The sequence below is a fragment of the Tinamus guttatus genome, unplaced genomic scaffold (assembly GCF_059628265.1).
Source record: "Tinamus guttatus ecotype Peru unplaced genomic scaffold, ASM5962826v1 Tinamus_guttatus_pri_ptg000294l, whole genome shotgun sequence".
Lineage (NCBI taxonomy): Eukaryota > Metazoa > Chordata > Aves > Tinamiformes > Tinamidae > Tinamus > Tinamus guttatus.
In genome coordinates, this window is record NW_028288828.1 from 140,719 (window position 1) to 156,312 (window position 15,594).

General features: G+C 42.2%; 1 pseudogene across 1 annotated transcript in view; it reads right to left on the minus strand.

Moving 5' to 3' along the window:
* Positions 1–1,316: 1,316 nt before the first annotated feature.
* LOC104580564 (chondroitin sulfate proteoglycan 4-like) overlaps positions 1,317–15,594 on the minus strand; it is a 109,522-nt pseudogene continuing 95,244 nt past the window's right edge. The window contains exon 12 of the transcript XR_015913565.1: positions 1,317–1,373. The product of XR_015913565.1 is annotated as a chondroitin sulfate proteoglycan 4-like (transcript). The remainder of the gene's footprint in view (positions 1,374–15,594) is intronic.

Below are 15,594 nucleotides of genomic sequence, written 5' to 3' on the forward strand. Positions count from 1 at the left end.
GCTGCAGACTGGCAGCCAAAACAACCCACACGCCAGCGAAGCCTCTCCAACCCATGGCCATTTCATCCATCTTCAATCAGAGAGGCCAGCAAGAGGCGGAGGCTCCGGTGCCCTCCCAGCAAAGTGAAAGGTCACCCTCTCTTGGGACTGTGCCTCTTGCATCGCTCTGGCAGCATGAACTAAAAATGTGTGTGAGTCTGGATACCAGAAATTCAGTTTACATTTAGGAAGCAAAATGCCCTGAATCAGTTGTATTCATAAGCAGCGTTATTTTCGAAATGACCTAAAACCCAAGAAAATAGTCATGAAAAGATATAAAGATTGGCACTGCATGGTATTACAAATGAATAGTCAGCTTCGTTCTGGGAAGCGAGTAAATACTCATTCCTGCAGTGAGACTTGGCATTAGATGCATCCAGCCAGTAAAAGGTTTCTGATGAGTTTATTTGAAAGCAGACACCTCCATCCTGCACATTTACAAAACTTATGAAAAGAATTGGAGCCTCTAAAGAGCAGAGAATGCAAGGAAGTTGAGTAAGGAGGCAAAATGCTATGATCCAGAGATGAAGATTGAAGCCGAGGAAACAGCAAGAGGAAATGAAAAATAAGAACGAAGGGCTAAAGTGAAGATGAATAAAGCTTGCAAGACTGAGAGCTGAAATCCTGTCTCTCCTGCAGGCCAGTGGACTTAGTGAATTCAGCTGAGCCAAGAGTTCACTGAAGGAGCACTGGAGCTGTTAGGAGCCTCAGCAAAAGTATTTGTTGGAGGAAAAGATTTGAGGCAAAACTGAAAGAGTTAGTGTGTTAAAAGCTCTGAGGAGAGGAAAAGCATTTTGGGCCAGAGCAAAGTTCAGCCATGCTGGGGTCTTAAGGCTAGGAATAAAGCAGATATTACAACTGTATAATCTGCTGTCCTGCTGACAGGCTAGAGGGAACTGAGTAGGAAGAACCCTGGAGACTTTTGTTTTTTCTGAGAGCTACACACAAGCAATGTATGCTAACATATTTTTAGCTAGATTAAATAATTGAGAAATGCTGTGTTTTTAGTATATTTCTAAAGAGCAGGTTAGTGGTTGCATCAGTTACTGAATCCCTGGGGAACCACCACAACTGTAAAAGGAACCTGAGCAGCTGTGCCTGGCTAGCACTGCTTTGGAAGACACAGACAAGCCCAGGGCATACAGAGATAAAGTGGGAGATTAACATGGAAAGAAGACAGTAATGCACAATGTGTGGAAGGATTTGCCTGGTTGCTCAGAGCAGGGAGTATCACTACTGACACTGCTGCAGGACCTGAGCACTGCAAGTGGGAACGGCTACTGCACTTGCTTCACGAGCACCAAAAAGTCCTGACACATATTTGAATAGTCAATCTACAGAGGAAAGAGAGAAAATTCAGAGGAATTTATAAATGTGCTTCATAGGTTCATGAACAATAACAATAAGAAAACAAAATCACCACAAAGACTGGGTGACTTGGTGTTAGTCCATAATCCCAGTAATCACCCGCACACTCAACCTGGTGGGTTAAAAAGCAAGTTTTTATTAGCTGGCCGGCGGCGGACCTCTTACAGTTGGCCCAAGATCTGCGCTGCTCTGGAAAGAGACCCGCGTTTATATAGACAGTCTTAACTTCCTTATCTGCCTATTATGTCTTCATGGCATTCACAGTTGATTCCTCTCTCACAATTCTCTTCTTGTTTTGCAAGCTTGGAATGTTTGTTTCACAATTCTTGCCTATTCTTATCTTAATCTTCCTCACATGGTTTTCAGCAGAAGCAGATAGTGAGGTTAACTCCTAGTTGCTGCTCGGTTAACCCTTTACAAGGTCCCACTTTTTGTTGGGTCCTTCATTGGCAGTCTTAAAAAGCTTCTCATGAGAGCGTTTTAGACCATTTTTTCCAACATGCGTCATTCTTTCTATCGGGGATTGTGGAACTTGGTAACCCACAGGAGGAGAGGCTACCACTGCTCCACACCCTGGGATCTTGAAAATATTTTTTCCGTTTCTTCTCCTCCCTACAAGAAAAGGGAAAGTACAAATGCAATAATTTGCTAAGGTCTTTATGGTGTAAGCACAACATCAAAACAAAGAGCTTAATCATTCGTCATATTTTTACACATCAAAAAACAAGCAAAAAAATGCTAACTTATAACCTACTAGCTTACAAGAAGATGCAATGCAAGAAGATCTAAGCTTGAGTTGAATGATAGGCAGAGCTGACCAGAAAAGATGCATATCCCTGCCATTATTCTAATTTAATAATAAAAGTAATAATAGTAATAAAAACTTGTGCTGTATGTAATGAGCCAGATATGCATTCTGTTTCTATTGGGTTCACACACCATTTGTTTGTGATCATATAGATGATCTAAGTTACTGCTTCGGAGCTTTAAGACAAGTATGTGCTAACTCTTTGTGGTAATTAGCAGATCTCGATTACCTTCATTCTTACTCTTTCTGTAATTCTTATGTCAGAAATTTATAACAATTATTTTCCACTCTATTGATTGTAGTATCTCTGATGCATTATGGAAAATTAATTCATTTTATGAAGTTGCTGTGGCTTGGCTAACAGAAATAAAGTGCTTTTTATGGCATTTATAAAACATTTTCCTCTCTACTTGACAAAAAAACATTTACTGAAATTTGTACTGAAGGAAAAATGTGCCACGTTAGAAGATAGATATCTGGTCAGGTGCTCATATGCATGTTGATGCAGGAAGATTTTTCCTTTTCTGATATTGTGTAGCTTGTGTAACAGAAAGAGACGAGACGAGACGAGACGAGACGAGACGAGACGAGACGAGACGAGACGAGACGAGTCTTTTATGAATTCTCAGAGCTCTAACTTTAAAGAGAGTCTGCTTTAAACTTTTCAGTGTTGGACAAGTCTACAAATAGCATATCACTTTGTATCTACCTGTATCCTATCTTTTGTTCCCAGACCCTGCCAAAGCAGCTTATGTTTGTGCTCTGAAGGACACTTTCAAAGGCCACATGTCGCAGCCTCCCAGGGAGCCGTGCAGAGGGGAGTTTAGCAGAAGGTATCATGGTAGGCATCTCATGGGTGAGGATACCTTGGAAGGTATCTTGATGGAAACTAAGAGCCAAGAAACTAAGAGCTGCAGCCAGACTGAGGTTTGGGAAAGGCTTTACTTAGGACAGGACTTGGAAAAAGCCTTGGAGGAGAAGGGAGCTGAGGAGGACAGCTTTACTTCTGGGGTGGGACAGTGGGAGTCTGGAGGATCCAGGGCTAAAGACATCTGTGTCAAGTGAGAGAGTTCATCACATGGACTGGCCAGAGCGATGCACACTGGAGCTAATTTGGGTAAGGTTAGGCACATTGGAGCATGGTTCTTCCTTTCTTCTTCACCAACTTCTTTCTAACTTTTGGAAATCAGCAGCAAAAAAGGATGGCAAATTTCTGGCTAATTTGCAAGTTTTTACTAGGTAAAAAAAAAAAAAAAGTAATTGGAAGATTTAAAGAATGCTATATAAAGCTGTTGCAAATCCAGTGTCAGTGCCAATGTATAATAACAGTACCACTTCACCAATATTGATGTAACTTGCATCCAAAAGGAGAAAAAGGTGCCTGTTGGAATGAGACAGGTTTCTGAAACCAGGAGGAGGATGTATTTTAGCTGCCTCAAGCTCTCCTCCTAATCCCAGCTAATCATGCTCTGGTCAGTGCAGGTACGGCTCCTTCCCAAGGTTGAACTGACTCCAAAAAGGGATACCAGGACAGGGCAAACATGTCAGCCTGTCCCTGCTGCTCAGCCCACCCTTGCAATGCAGCTACCGTGCTACCACCTAGAATGAGCTGTGGGCCAACAAAAATAGTTACCATATGTATCATATGTTTACCCTGAAGTGTTGTGTATTTCCAATATACCAAAGACCCAAGGAAATGATGTGACCGCAACTAAGCAATCATCATAAGAAACTCATACCAAGCCAAAAAACAGATACCCACTTACTGCTTCTGCAAAAAACAGCCATGCTATATCTGATTTCTTGGATCAAAGAAGATTAACCATCAAAGGAGGATAGTTAATTGAGCATCCTGGGAACTAAAATCTTTAGCTCTGTTGAAGATTAAGAACTCAAAAGAGACTTTAGTTTTAGAATCTATGATGACCTTCATGATGTCTCCTCCCTGCTGAGCAGGGGCTAACAGCTCTTCCCTCTCTATATGCCCAGGATGTCACTGCACATTTATCTAGCTGGTTAATGGAATTAGATATGTCTAAGAGCAATTCTGAATTTAGCTTGAATTTTATTATTTTCTGCTTATGTGATTAAGCATCGCTGAGCTCGAAAGCCTTTCTCTCTCCCTTCTGAAATCTGAGGCTTTGGTCTGTGAGCAGCAGAGCAAACCAACAGTCTGCTGCTGCTGGGAAGCAAAGAATTGTTTTGCCCTCCCCACTCCTAGCCCCAAGGCTCTGATGCACTCAGCGCCCTCCATAAGCAAATTAAACTGAGCAGGCTCTTTTTTATTAGTTGTTGAATTTAGTAGTTTTTGGAAGAATGCAAGAGCAGAGACGGGGCAGTACCTTTTGCACCAGTGGATAACCCATGAGATGGGTTGCCTTATCCCATCTCATAGTCAGGTGCCTTTAGTCTCCTGGCCAGATGGAGGATGTTGTCTCTCTCCACAGGCTTTAGAGGAGAAGTGAGCACAACTGAGTTAATCACAGTGCTGCAAGAAACTGTCCAGAGAAGTAGTAATCTGAAATCCTCAGATCAAGAGCAGGGTATCCAGGAGATACTTTTCAGTCAAACATGTCCTTAACACAAAGTATTTGTGGAATGCAAGAGGTCAAACTAAGTGACCTAATGGTCCTTTCTGGCCTTTTAAAAATATATGAAAAAAATAAAACATAAATAAGTAAATAATATGAAAATAGCTCACTGTTAGGATCCAGGATCTTAGTTTGAACTTAAATATAGTTTTAAACTGTTCCTCCTCCCCTCGTCTTTAAAAGTGAAAAGACAGAAAATTCATCTAGAAATATGGGCTTGCTCCACACAAGAAGAAGTCTCTAGTCATCATCTTAGATGAGACAAATTGGCTAGTATCTTAATTTATGTTTCAGTCAGAAATTGCTGTTCTGGTGCTGCTTTTTTCTCCCCCCTCCCTCAAAAAAAAAAAATTGCAGCAATAAAGAAGTGGGTAAATAAACTCGCTCTATGGTCCTGGCATGGTACCAGGATGAGGTCAGATTTGCTACAATAACAAAAACTGACAGAATTTAGGAAATGATTTAACCGTGGCGACAGTATAACTGTTGACACTGGCCAACTGCACACAAAGGCAGCTGTACTGTAAGAGTCAGGGCATTTATTTTCTTGCTCTTTGGCATTCAGCTTCTCACTTTTCTTCAACTCTTTGTATACCACCATTTCTATGGGAGATTATTTCAGAACAAACACTCTGGGCTAAAACTAACAACTTGGCTTAAGTTATTTCATTCAGAACATAACTGAAAATCTCTACTGTAAAAGATAATGTGAAATTAGACTTGAAACTGTCTTCCACACAGATACATATGATAAATATAGTGAAAAGAATTCCTCAGTGTGATGATGTTCTCTTCATTTTTTCTTTGAGTGATACTGCTTTAGCTGTTTTCTAGGGCCAAAATTTAGATATGCTACTCTGGACTTTATACTTCTTAGAATCACAGAATGGTTGAGGTTGGAAAGGACCTCTGGACATCATCTAGTCCAACGCTCCTGCTCATGCAAGTCACCTAGAGCATGTTGCCCAGGACCTTGTCCAGATGGTTTTGGAAGATCTCCAGAGAAGGAAACTCCGCAATCTCTCTGGGCAACCTGTTCCAGTGCTCTGTCACCCTCACAGTAAAGAAGCTTTTCCTCATGTTCCTGTGTTTCCTTCTGTGCTTGTCGCCTCCTGTTCTATCACTGGGCACCACTGAGAAGAGTCTGGCCCCATTTTCTTTGCACCTTCCCTTAAGGTATTTGTATACACTGATAAGATCCGCCCCCATCAGCCTTCTCCAGGCTGAACAGGCCAGCTTTGTCAGCCTGTCTTCCTAGGACAGATGTTCCAGTCCCCTGATCATCTTTGTAGATCTGTTGCTGGACTCTCTCCAGTGGCTCCATGTCCCTCCTGTACTGGGGATCCCAGCACTGGACACAGCACTCCAGATGTGGCCTCACCAGAACTGTGTAGAGAGGGAGGATCCTCTCCCTTGACCTGCTGGCAACGCTCTTCCCGGTGCACCCCAGGTCACCATTGGCCTTCTTGGCCACAAGGGCACAATGCCAGCTCGTGGTCAGCCTGTAGTCCATCAGGATCCACAGGTATTTCTCTGTAGAGCTGCTTTCCAGGAGATCGGCCTCCAGCCTGTACTGGTGCAAGGCATCAATTCCTCCCTCAGTGGGTGGAAGCCTGGGATTTATTTTTTTATTTCTTCTTTTTCCATATTCCATTTAAAAAATAATTGCTTGTAATACTTCAACTGTCCCCTGCCCCCATTTCTGAGGGATTCAACATAAACATCTGGTCAGTAGGCATGGGTAGACTCCAGCTGTTCTCAATCCATGTCCTGATGCAAAACTGAAAATCCAAGCGCAAGGCAGCAGAGCACCACGAGTCGCATTGAAGGGGCAGGAAGACAAGGACAGTTTTAAATAGCTTATTTCTCCCAGGAGTGGTTCTCCTCTGCTGCACTGTGCCTCTGTGCAAGCTGTACTCATTTGATCTGGGGTGTGTGTCTTCATACTCCATATTTATTTGCTGCTCCCTTCTCTCTCCTCATCTACATTTCACTATGTTTTTCCTGGATTTTCCCTCTTTCTTCCATTCCTTGTTTCTTTATATGCTGTTGCAGCAGAAGTGCTTCTCAGTCCCCATATGTCCCTGCTGGATCCCAAGCTATGGGTGCAGGTGTGGGCTCCCTTTCCTCCAGAAGGAACGTGTGTCATGGCTCCCAGGCAAGCTGATGTAGCTCCCAGTGAGGATGCGGACTGCCAGGCATGCTTCACGGGCTCCACATCCTCGCAGATCACAGTGTTTACTGCTGTAAAAGGAAGCAGCTTCCGTGTGAATCACTGACCCTTTGTTCTGAAGTAATTTTCCATTGAGGCAGGGGTTTATAATCTAGCTGTGCTGGAATTAAAGATTAAATTTACATGTTTAATTAATTGGGACATAACTGGAAAAAAATCTAGTATACACAATATTGAGAAATAGCACCATAAAGTTTTTTTTCTGCATTTATGGAGGTCAGTCAAACATACAGTAGCAAAAACAAGAAATAGCTGAGATTGCTCTGTACATGATTTCCACATTCTGGATTACAACAAACCTTGTGCTCATACAAGTAACAAAGCTGAGGCCTAGCAGCGAGTGTCCTGCCAGATGCTGGTCCTGCACAGATGGGTACATGGTACCCTGGGCACTCCCCAGACCTGCGCACGTGATATTTTGCACTGGTTTAACTTCAAAACCATTAAAAACATTGAAATTGTGGTGTGATCAGGATTGGTTTGGATAAACCCAATCTAATCTGAAATATGCTTGCCTCAGACCCAGACAGGCTTTTTAGGAATCACACCTTAAACTACGATATGAAGGCTAGGTTTCAGCAAAGTGCAACAGGGGGGTCTTCTGAGCAACGGAGGCTTCTAATGCATGGAGAGCTCCTTGCCGCTGGAAGCACCTGTGTCTGGTAACCTCTTAGCTCAGAAAAAAACTCCTTGTTCTAGTATTGCATAAAAAGTCCGTGTAAGACTTAGTTTAGGTTTAATTGCAGAGAGTGACACTGTGCAAAGTCACAGTATGGCCTGGGAATATTTCTATGAATAATGCTGCTTTTTATGGGAGCAATTCCAAGCCCAAACCAAGGCAGTATGAAGTCTTCAGGATGAGAAAAGAGGGTTTCCTAGTTTTAACCATGATTGCATGAATGTATCATGCACAAAGTAGCCTGCTGCGCTGCCAGGGAAAACGTGTTCCTGCCCCTTGGCCAAGCTGCAAAGGCTCGATGTGCTCCCTATTTGCAGGCCTCCTCCTCTGCCTGGAGCATGTATGTGCCAATATTGCCTTGAGCATCTTGATTTCCCTGGAAATCAGGAATACTAAACAGGGGAAGCAGGACACACGTCTGAGTACCTGCCACCTGTTTCGTCGGTCCCAGGGGAGTGTGGGCTGTGATCTGGGGTTCGAATGGGAGACCATGCGAGGTGGCCAACCACGAGGGGTGGGAGCGAAGGAGGACGTGAAGATACCAGAGAGGGACCAGAGAGGGAGGGATGGGGCTTGAAGGGACAGAGACAGGGCAGGTGCCAGGAGCTCTGGCCCCCAGAGGAGGCAGATGCCCCTCACGCCTTGGATGAATAAATGAGAGAAGAATCAGGCCTATTCTTTTTTGTGGCCCTTTTCCTATTAGCTAGATCCCTGAGTGCCAGGGAAAGTTGAGATACTTCAGAAAAAGCACACTCCTATTTCAACATTATTTATGGTGTAACAAAAAACAGGCCAGGAGAGCAATATTAAGCAACTACCTATCTTAAAAGACACCACATAAAAAGGCCGACTGTCATATTTGCCCTCCTTTTCTTCTCACATCACTGCAGATTTAGCATAAATGCTGATTCTAGAGGGACTACTCCAGGTGTATGATGATTTAAGAGAAAGGAGAGTTAGGAGTGATCTTTATGATCAACCACTTTGAGCACTTCATGTCCTTGATAACATGAGTTTCCATACCTTTCTATTTTATATATAAATAAACCAAGTCTGTTCCTACTCACTTCCTGCTAAAATAGTGGTGCTCAAGCCACAAAAATCCTTTGTATGGTGTGTTAGTACTCATTCTTCTGGGAAACTTTGCGGGTTGTCTATTGTATACTAATAGTGCTTTGTTTTAAGCTTGCAGAGGTCGTCCCAGGATGCTTCCCCACAATGTTATTGTGGCTGTGTTCAACAAGTACTTTAAACCCAGAGTATGCATCTGTAGCAAAAATGAACATATGAGCTCCTATGTCAAGCACTATTGAAAATCACCATCTCCCTCCATGCTGGGGGAAGAGAATTTCTGCTATTATCAGCAGGAAACTTCTGCAAGCCTGAAATAATAGGAAGAATAATAGACATCTAAGTGTGTTTTAGAAATGTAAATACTTTTCCATTCCTGTATGGGCACCAGTAAATAGTTCAGTTTCATAATTTCTTTTTAAAGTTCCAGAATTATTGCAACATATTTCAGAGATGCTGGGAAGCAGTAGCAAAATACCACTTGCTCTGGTCTGATGGAAAATTCTGCCTGTTTACTTAAACTGTAAGGTTATTAATGTGAAAGCCATACTCTCTCAAGCAAGCCAGCTTGAATAGAGCCCAGCTAAGAGCCATGATGATTTTAGTTTGATGCCCCTAAAGACCACCAGGAAATACTATTCAGTGGTGTTTCTAAAGGCAGTGCTTTAAACAGATCCACTCTGTGCGTTACCCACGTCAGCACAGCCCAGGAGGACACTGGTCCTCATTCAAGCACTCACGCAGCAGCTGGCTTGGAAATCGCATGAGCCCCGGGTACCTCCTTGTCCTCTGTCTCCAAAGGGCAGACAACAGTTTGCTCACTGTGATGCTCTCCAATTTAAAGCTCCCACATCCTCTCCTTCTCATGGTTCATAGGAATCTCACTGGGTAATATGCAGGTGTATCCTTTTATCAGGTTTAGAGATGAACACCAAATAGATGTAGGATAAATGTTGCTTTGCTGCATTAAAACTCAATTTTATTATGTGTTAATCTAGGAAATTCTAGGACTGTTTCTAGACTAGTAACGGAACCAAAGAATATGAATGTGAAGCTAATGTTAATTTATATTTTGCAGTTTTTTTGAGACAAAATGTTGCAATGTCCTTGAGAAATCCTTGCAACCAAATAAATTCAGCTCTGAGAGGAGTGGTATTAGATGTGACCTGAATTTGGTCTCAGTTATTTGAACAAAATTCCTTGTTTAAATAGTTTTGGTCCCTCTGGTTCCTGCAGTTTTCACATATGGTAAAACTTGAGTTAAGATAGCAGCTGCCAGCAAATTAATTTCTACAAATATACATATTTTCCTAATCAAGAGGCCTCACACACACACAGTGCTTCAAAGTTAACATCCAAAGATGAGTGCCCTTTGTCTACTAGATGAATCGAAGCCTATCAATAATTGGATTTCAGCTCTACCATCTCTGCTCTTATTTTGAGGTAGATGGGACAAATCAAACTGCAGGAAGAATAGTCAGATAAAACAAACTTCACCTTATCACATCAGATGGTATAATTTATTTTTGCAATACTTAAATCAGTGCAGGAGTCTAGATATTTTTTCTTCCAAATTCAGTATTTCATGGCAGGGTGCAGGCTTCCCGCTCTTACATAAATCTTCGTTTCACTGCTGCAGCAGTCACAAGGTCTAGCTGGCCTATTAGAGAGGTGCTCTCATCACCTGCTGCAATCCATGCATTATTACACCAGTCCCTTTGGAGTAACGAAGAGGAATTTGGGAATTAAGCATTCTTATAAATGGCTTGTGAGCAGGCTCCGAGCAGAGTCTGACTGCCCCATGGGCCCCATTTGAATCAAACGGGCTGTTTCCACTGACAGCAGAGGAGTCCGATGATGACTCTGATCCAGAACAGCTGGCTTTGCTGGGCCAATATTTTGTCTGTGTTACAGGAGAGTTAAGTGAAAAGGAAGCTCCAGACAAAGGGCAGGATTGTGATTTGTATTTACAGATCCTGCTTAGACAGAAGGGTTTAGCTAACTGAAGCTTTTACTTGATTTATCATTTCAGATACTTGGGATGGAAGTTGGCTTTGTTGTCTTTCTCCTCTCTGGTTGGGGACAGACCTTGAAGTTCAAATTACATCACATTTTTCAAACGTAATCCACCTCCATATCTTGCCAACATGTCAACAGTTCCCAATATCTTGTCATTGTGTCCAAGTTTCCTTAGCTTCATTTCATTCCATCTTTCTCTGTTTCATTGTCATGGATTTTGCTCAGAGGCAGACACCACTTTTTCGGGGAGGTTCATGTATTGAGCATACAGTTCTGCACTGGAATGAGCAGGTGCTAGCATTTCTTTTTCTGTTGTTGCCTTGGCTAGATGAGGCAAAAAGTGCTGAGTATTTTCCAACACATTTCTTTGGGATTTAAATTCCACAACTGAAGAAATTAATGTCAGACATTGTTACAAAGTCTTATGCTTTCCAAAAAGCGTTATGCAAAGATAGAGTATTTGATAGCAAGCTGCATTATACTTAAGTGGAGGATGTTTAGTTCGTTTCTGGATGAACTTTACAGCTGCTGTGCATTTTGGAGCATTTCTAAAATATACATTAGAAAGAGAGACTAATGGAATGCAGTCTGATTTACTGTATTGCATTGTACTATTATTATTATTATTTTTTGTCTCTAGGAGAGAGTTGACTGTTACTTTGTAAAAAAAAAAAAACTGTCCTTTACTCTGCAAGATCTACTGTCATATCTGGCTCAAGGCATATTGGATGTCTTCTTTCTACTCTTTATATTTTTACTGACAGGACAAGAATGAAGTAATAAGTTGGTTTTACCATGGCGGTTATCATCAGAATCAAATCAAGGGTGCACAAATAGTGGTCACTAACATAATACATAGCAGATGCTTGCATCCTGACTTTCCTTTTAATGGCATCCAAGAACACAGCTTCAAATTTGGATGCACTTCAGTTACAGAATAAACATGCTTATTCTCTCTAAAGAACTAGAGGCCTGTCCCTTTGAGGAAACGCTTAGGATCTTAGAGGAAAAAACTTTAAAATGATAATGAACAGAAGGACTGACTTCAAAATGATTTTGTACAGATGTAGGGAATAACTATCAGACATCTTCTTCGAATTCTTGTGCCTATTTAGTGCAAAACACAGTTTGTTTTTCTTCAGTTTCAAGTTGAATAAAATTTCCAGTGAAGTCAACTAATAAACACTGCAGAGTCAGCTACAAAGAAGCAAAAGTAAATATTATTTCTTCCTGTCCAGGTCAGAGTATTTTACTTTTAAGATAAGCTTCTTAGGACCTTCATTTTTATTCATAAAATTCCCCAAGGAATATCCTGGAGAGCACACTTTCAGCTATTTAATTCAGAGGGAAACGTCATGCATAGCTTTGAGCTGATGTACATGTCCCTCACTGGCTTCCTGCAAGCCTCTGGGCTCCTTAGCAGCTCGTGCATTATAGCACACCCCAGCCTTAGTTTCTTAATCACACAGATAATGAGGAAGAACACTAGGACCTATCTGAAATGTGAATAATTTAGCAAAAATTCTAAGCACTCACTGAATCAACGGCTACCCAGCAAGGCGCTTAAGTATGTATTCAGCAGGAAGATTTTGCTAAACTGTGATTTAATTTGCTCAATTAAAGCCTAAAAGTCCTTTCCTGGAGAAGTAGTGGTACCATTGAGTTCAAGTGTCAGATCTGGATGGCTCTAAACATGTGTCTGGCATCACTTCCAGATTTTCTGGCTTTTAAATGAATTCTTAGAGCACTGCCAGGGCACTGCAACATGTCACCGATGGAACTAGTCCAAGAGGAATTTGGCATTGTGAGGAAAAAGCTCGCTGTCAAGAACCGAATGTCCAAAAAGGAGACAGAGGAGTCCTAAAACTTTATTCGAATAAAGGGAGAGTCCACCGAGCATATCCCCGTGAGGACTCTCAAATTGCTGGAGGACGCAGCCCCCCTTTTATCCTAATTTCCCGACCAAGGGACGCCCTCTCCTTTTCCCCATTGGCCGAGGTACTCAGAAGTTACAGTCTTCCCGGCCCGCCTACACCAAACTCCGGCCTCCTGCCATCTGTTCTCACCTGAGGTCACCCGACTCCTTTGTCCCCCTTGCTGAAGAATGTGGGGGAATTCCCCTATTTCCCTCCTTTGTAAAGGCCCCCACCTCTTGGCAGATGCTCTTTTGTCCCACTCGCTCATGACTCTGCTCAGTCTCTCCCCTCCCTTTGTCCTGCTCTTCAGCCAGACTGTGGGGAAATCCCCTTATTGGTGAATACACAAACTTGAGCATTTCGCTCAGTAGCTATTTATTATTAAATGTGGATAAGTTAAAAAAAATAGCAGTCTCTGAACTGTAGCTGACACAAATGAGTGAAAACTGTTCTTCCAGCCCAAGTTTTCTCTCCTTCCTCTTAAATGAAAGAAATTATTAAAAGACAAATTAGCTTTTTGTCCTCAAAACAGAAGAGCTAAGACAGTGTAAAAATCTTTAAATTTTCTTTGAATAATGTGAAAATGTTGCAATTTGAAAGCCGTAGTGGTAGTGGTGGTGGTGGAGGGGAAGGAGATATCAAATCAGTATCGGATTCACAAACAGTCGGTGGACCGTAGGTCCGATCGCCTTCCTAGGAGCGAATCGAGTTCCCAAATAGTGTGATCAACTATAAGCTCGACCCTGGCAGTATCGGATTCACGAACAGTCCGTCAACTGTAGGTCTGATCGCCTCCCCCCAAACAAGTAGCCGAGTTCACAAACAGTATGATTTATTCAAATGCAACATTTACAAAGCAGGTTTCAGATGTCAGTACAGGAAATTCTCTACTAGAGCGTGGGGTTTTTAGCTAGCCCTGATGTACAAATGTGCAATCATCACTCACCCCAGAAGATGGGAGAGGACTCTCAGTCTCAAGTCTCCTCAGGTGGTGTCCCAACCCGAGGGGAGGAAAGGGGGCTCAGCCTGTCAACTGACCCAGGAGTTACGGTGGATTCTTCCCCCCAACTTTACATCCTTAGTTCACCTTTTATACTTTTCTTTGCAGTCAGGTGGAACTTGAGTGACTAGGGTCATACTTAATATTGTTATTGATTGGTGAAAAAGTTTCTCACTTTCATTTAAAGGTACAGTCAACCAAAAATCTAGAGCACATGCTCAGTGAGGGGTGGTCGTACCTTGGAGGCGGGTAACTTTTGGGATGGAGGTGTGGTTTTCACATTATAATGAGCAAAGTTCAAGCAAAGTTCATCCAAAAGGAGTGATTTGCCACCTTTGCTGGCTCAGGACCAGACGTGTTATCATATATCTCCCATTAGACAGCCACTGTGCGGCTTATCAGCAGTCCAGCACAGGGAGTGCAACAGAGTTTGGCCGCGGTGTCTTCACTCTGCTCCATCCTCCGTTACTCCCCTTTGCAGCTGCGAGGAGGGCAGATTGTGTTGCCTAGGGAACTGTGGAGGAGCTGAGTCCGTGCGTACCAACCATCCTGGAAGTGGCAACTGTGTATCACTCCAACCAAGCTTTGTAATTCCAAAACTTCGGTTAGGCCCTAGTTTTCCTCTCAGTTCCTGCTTTCAAACAATTCTTCCACAATAATTAATAAATTCTTGAACAAAAAATCGTATCTTCGTTTAACAAGACATTCAGAGACAAAAAGAACCCCCTGATATTGGCCACATCTACTCTTTATTTTAATTTGCAGACTCACTAAAACTGAAGTGGGGAGAAAGCTCTTTATGGCAACTTTACTTTCCAAAGGAGAAGATGCAGAGCCTGTAACCACGTTGTTATACCCAAGTGGCTGTCTGGATTCCCACCTCAGCCTGGTGGCCCATATTGAACAAGCAAATCAGCCACAATTAGAACCAAATAAATTATGTCATGCTAGCAAAATCTAAAGCAGGTGCAAGAAAATAGCTGAGCGTATATTCTCATTTCTTCCCAGTAACTTCCCAATATGAAGAGTTGCTTTAGACAATGTGTCATAAGTCGTTCTTTAAGAACTGTTTGCACTAAACTCAATTGCATTTGACAGCATGGCACACCCAGGCAGTATTAGTGCCCTCAAGGGAATGAAAATCCAGAGGCAGAGTGCTGTGTTTGCAAAGCTCCTGCCAGGGATGTGGGGCAGTCTGTGCCATGCTCCTCAGGCTCCTGATTCTTTATATACCAAATACAAGATGTTACACATGTAACTTTGGAATTAAATGAGGGCCAGATTAGAGGCTAGTGAAACCAGTGGGTTTTGTTTAAATTCCTTTAGTGGACAGTAGCAGAAAATATACAAATTTTGCAAAATATGAGTGTATCAATAGCATTAAATTCTGGACCCTCCCTGTCATCAACCTTTCCAGGAAGTACAGGTATCACCGTGAACTCATGATGCAGAATTAGTGGGTTACAGGCATTTTTCAAAAAAAGGAAGTGTGTAGTCCAACATCCCAGCAGAGACTATGTGTCTGAGAAATTTCCATAGTCTAATCACTTACATGTGTGAGTAATGGTTTCTCTATATCATTTCACCAAATTGTCCTCAGAGTTATTGATAAATTACATTATGCTAATTGCCAAATGGCTCACAAACATTTTTATTCGTTATGTTTTGAAAGATCAACAACATCCAACTTCTCTTTCTGGGAGGGTGTCTCCTCTCTGTGGAAATTACTATGGGAAACTTGTCTGCAGAGATTGAAAGAGCTTCAATTTGTAAATGTTTGAAATACTAGTAACAAATCCTTGTCACAGCAGGGACATCTCTTCTCTGCAATGGCTTTGATAGACCGTGATAAGAGTACTGAATTGCCACA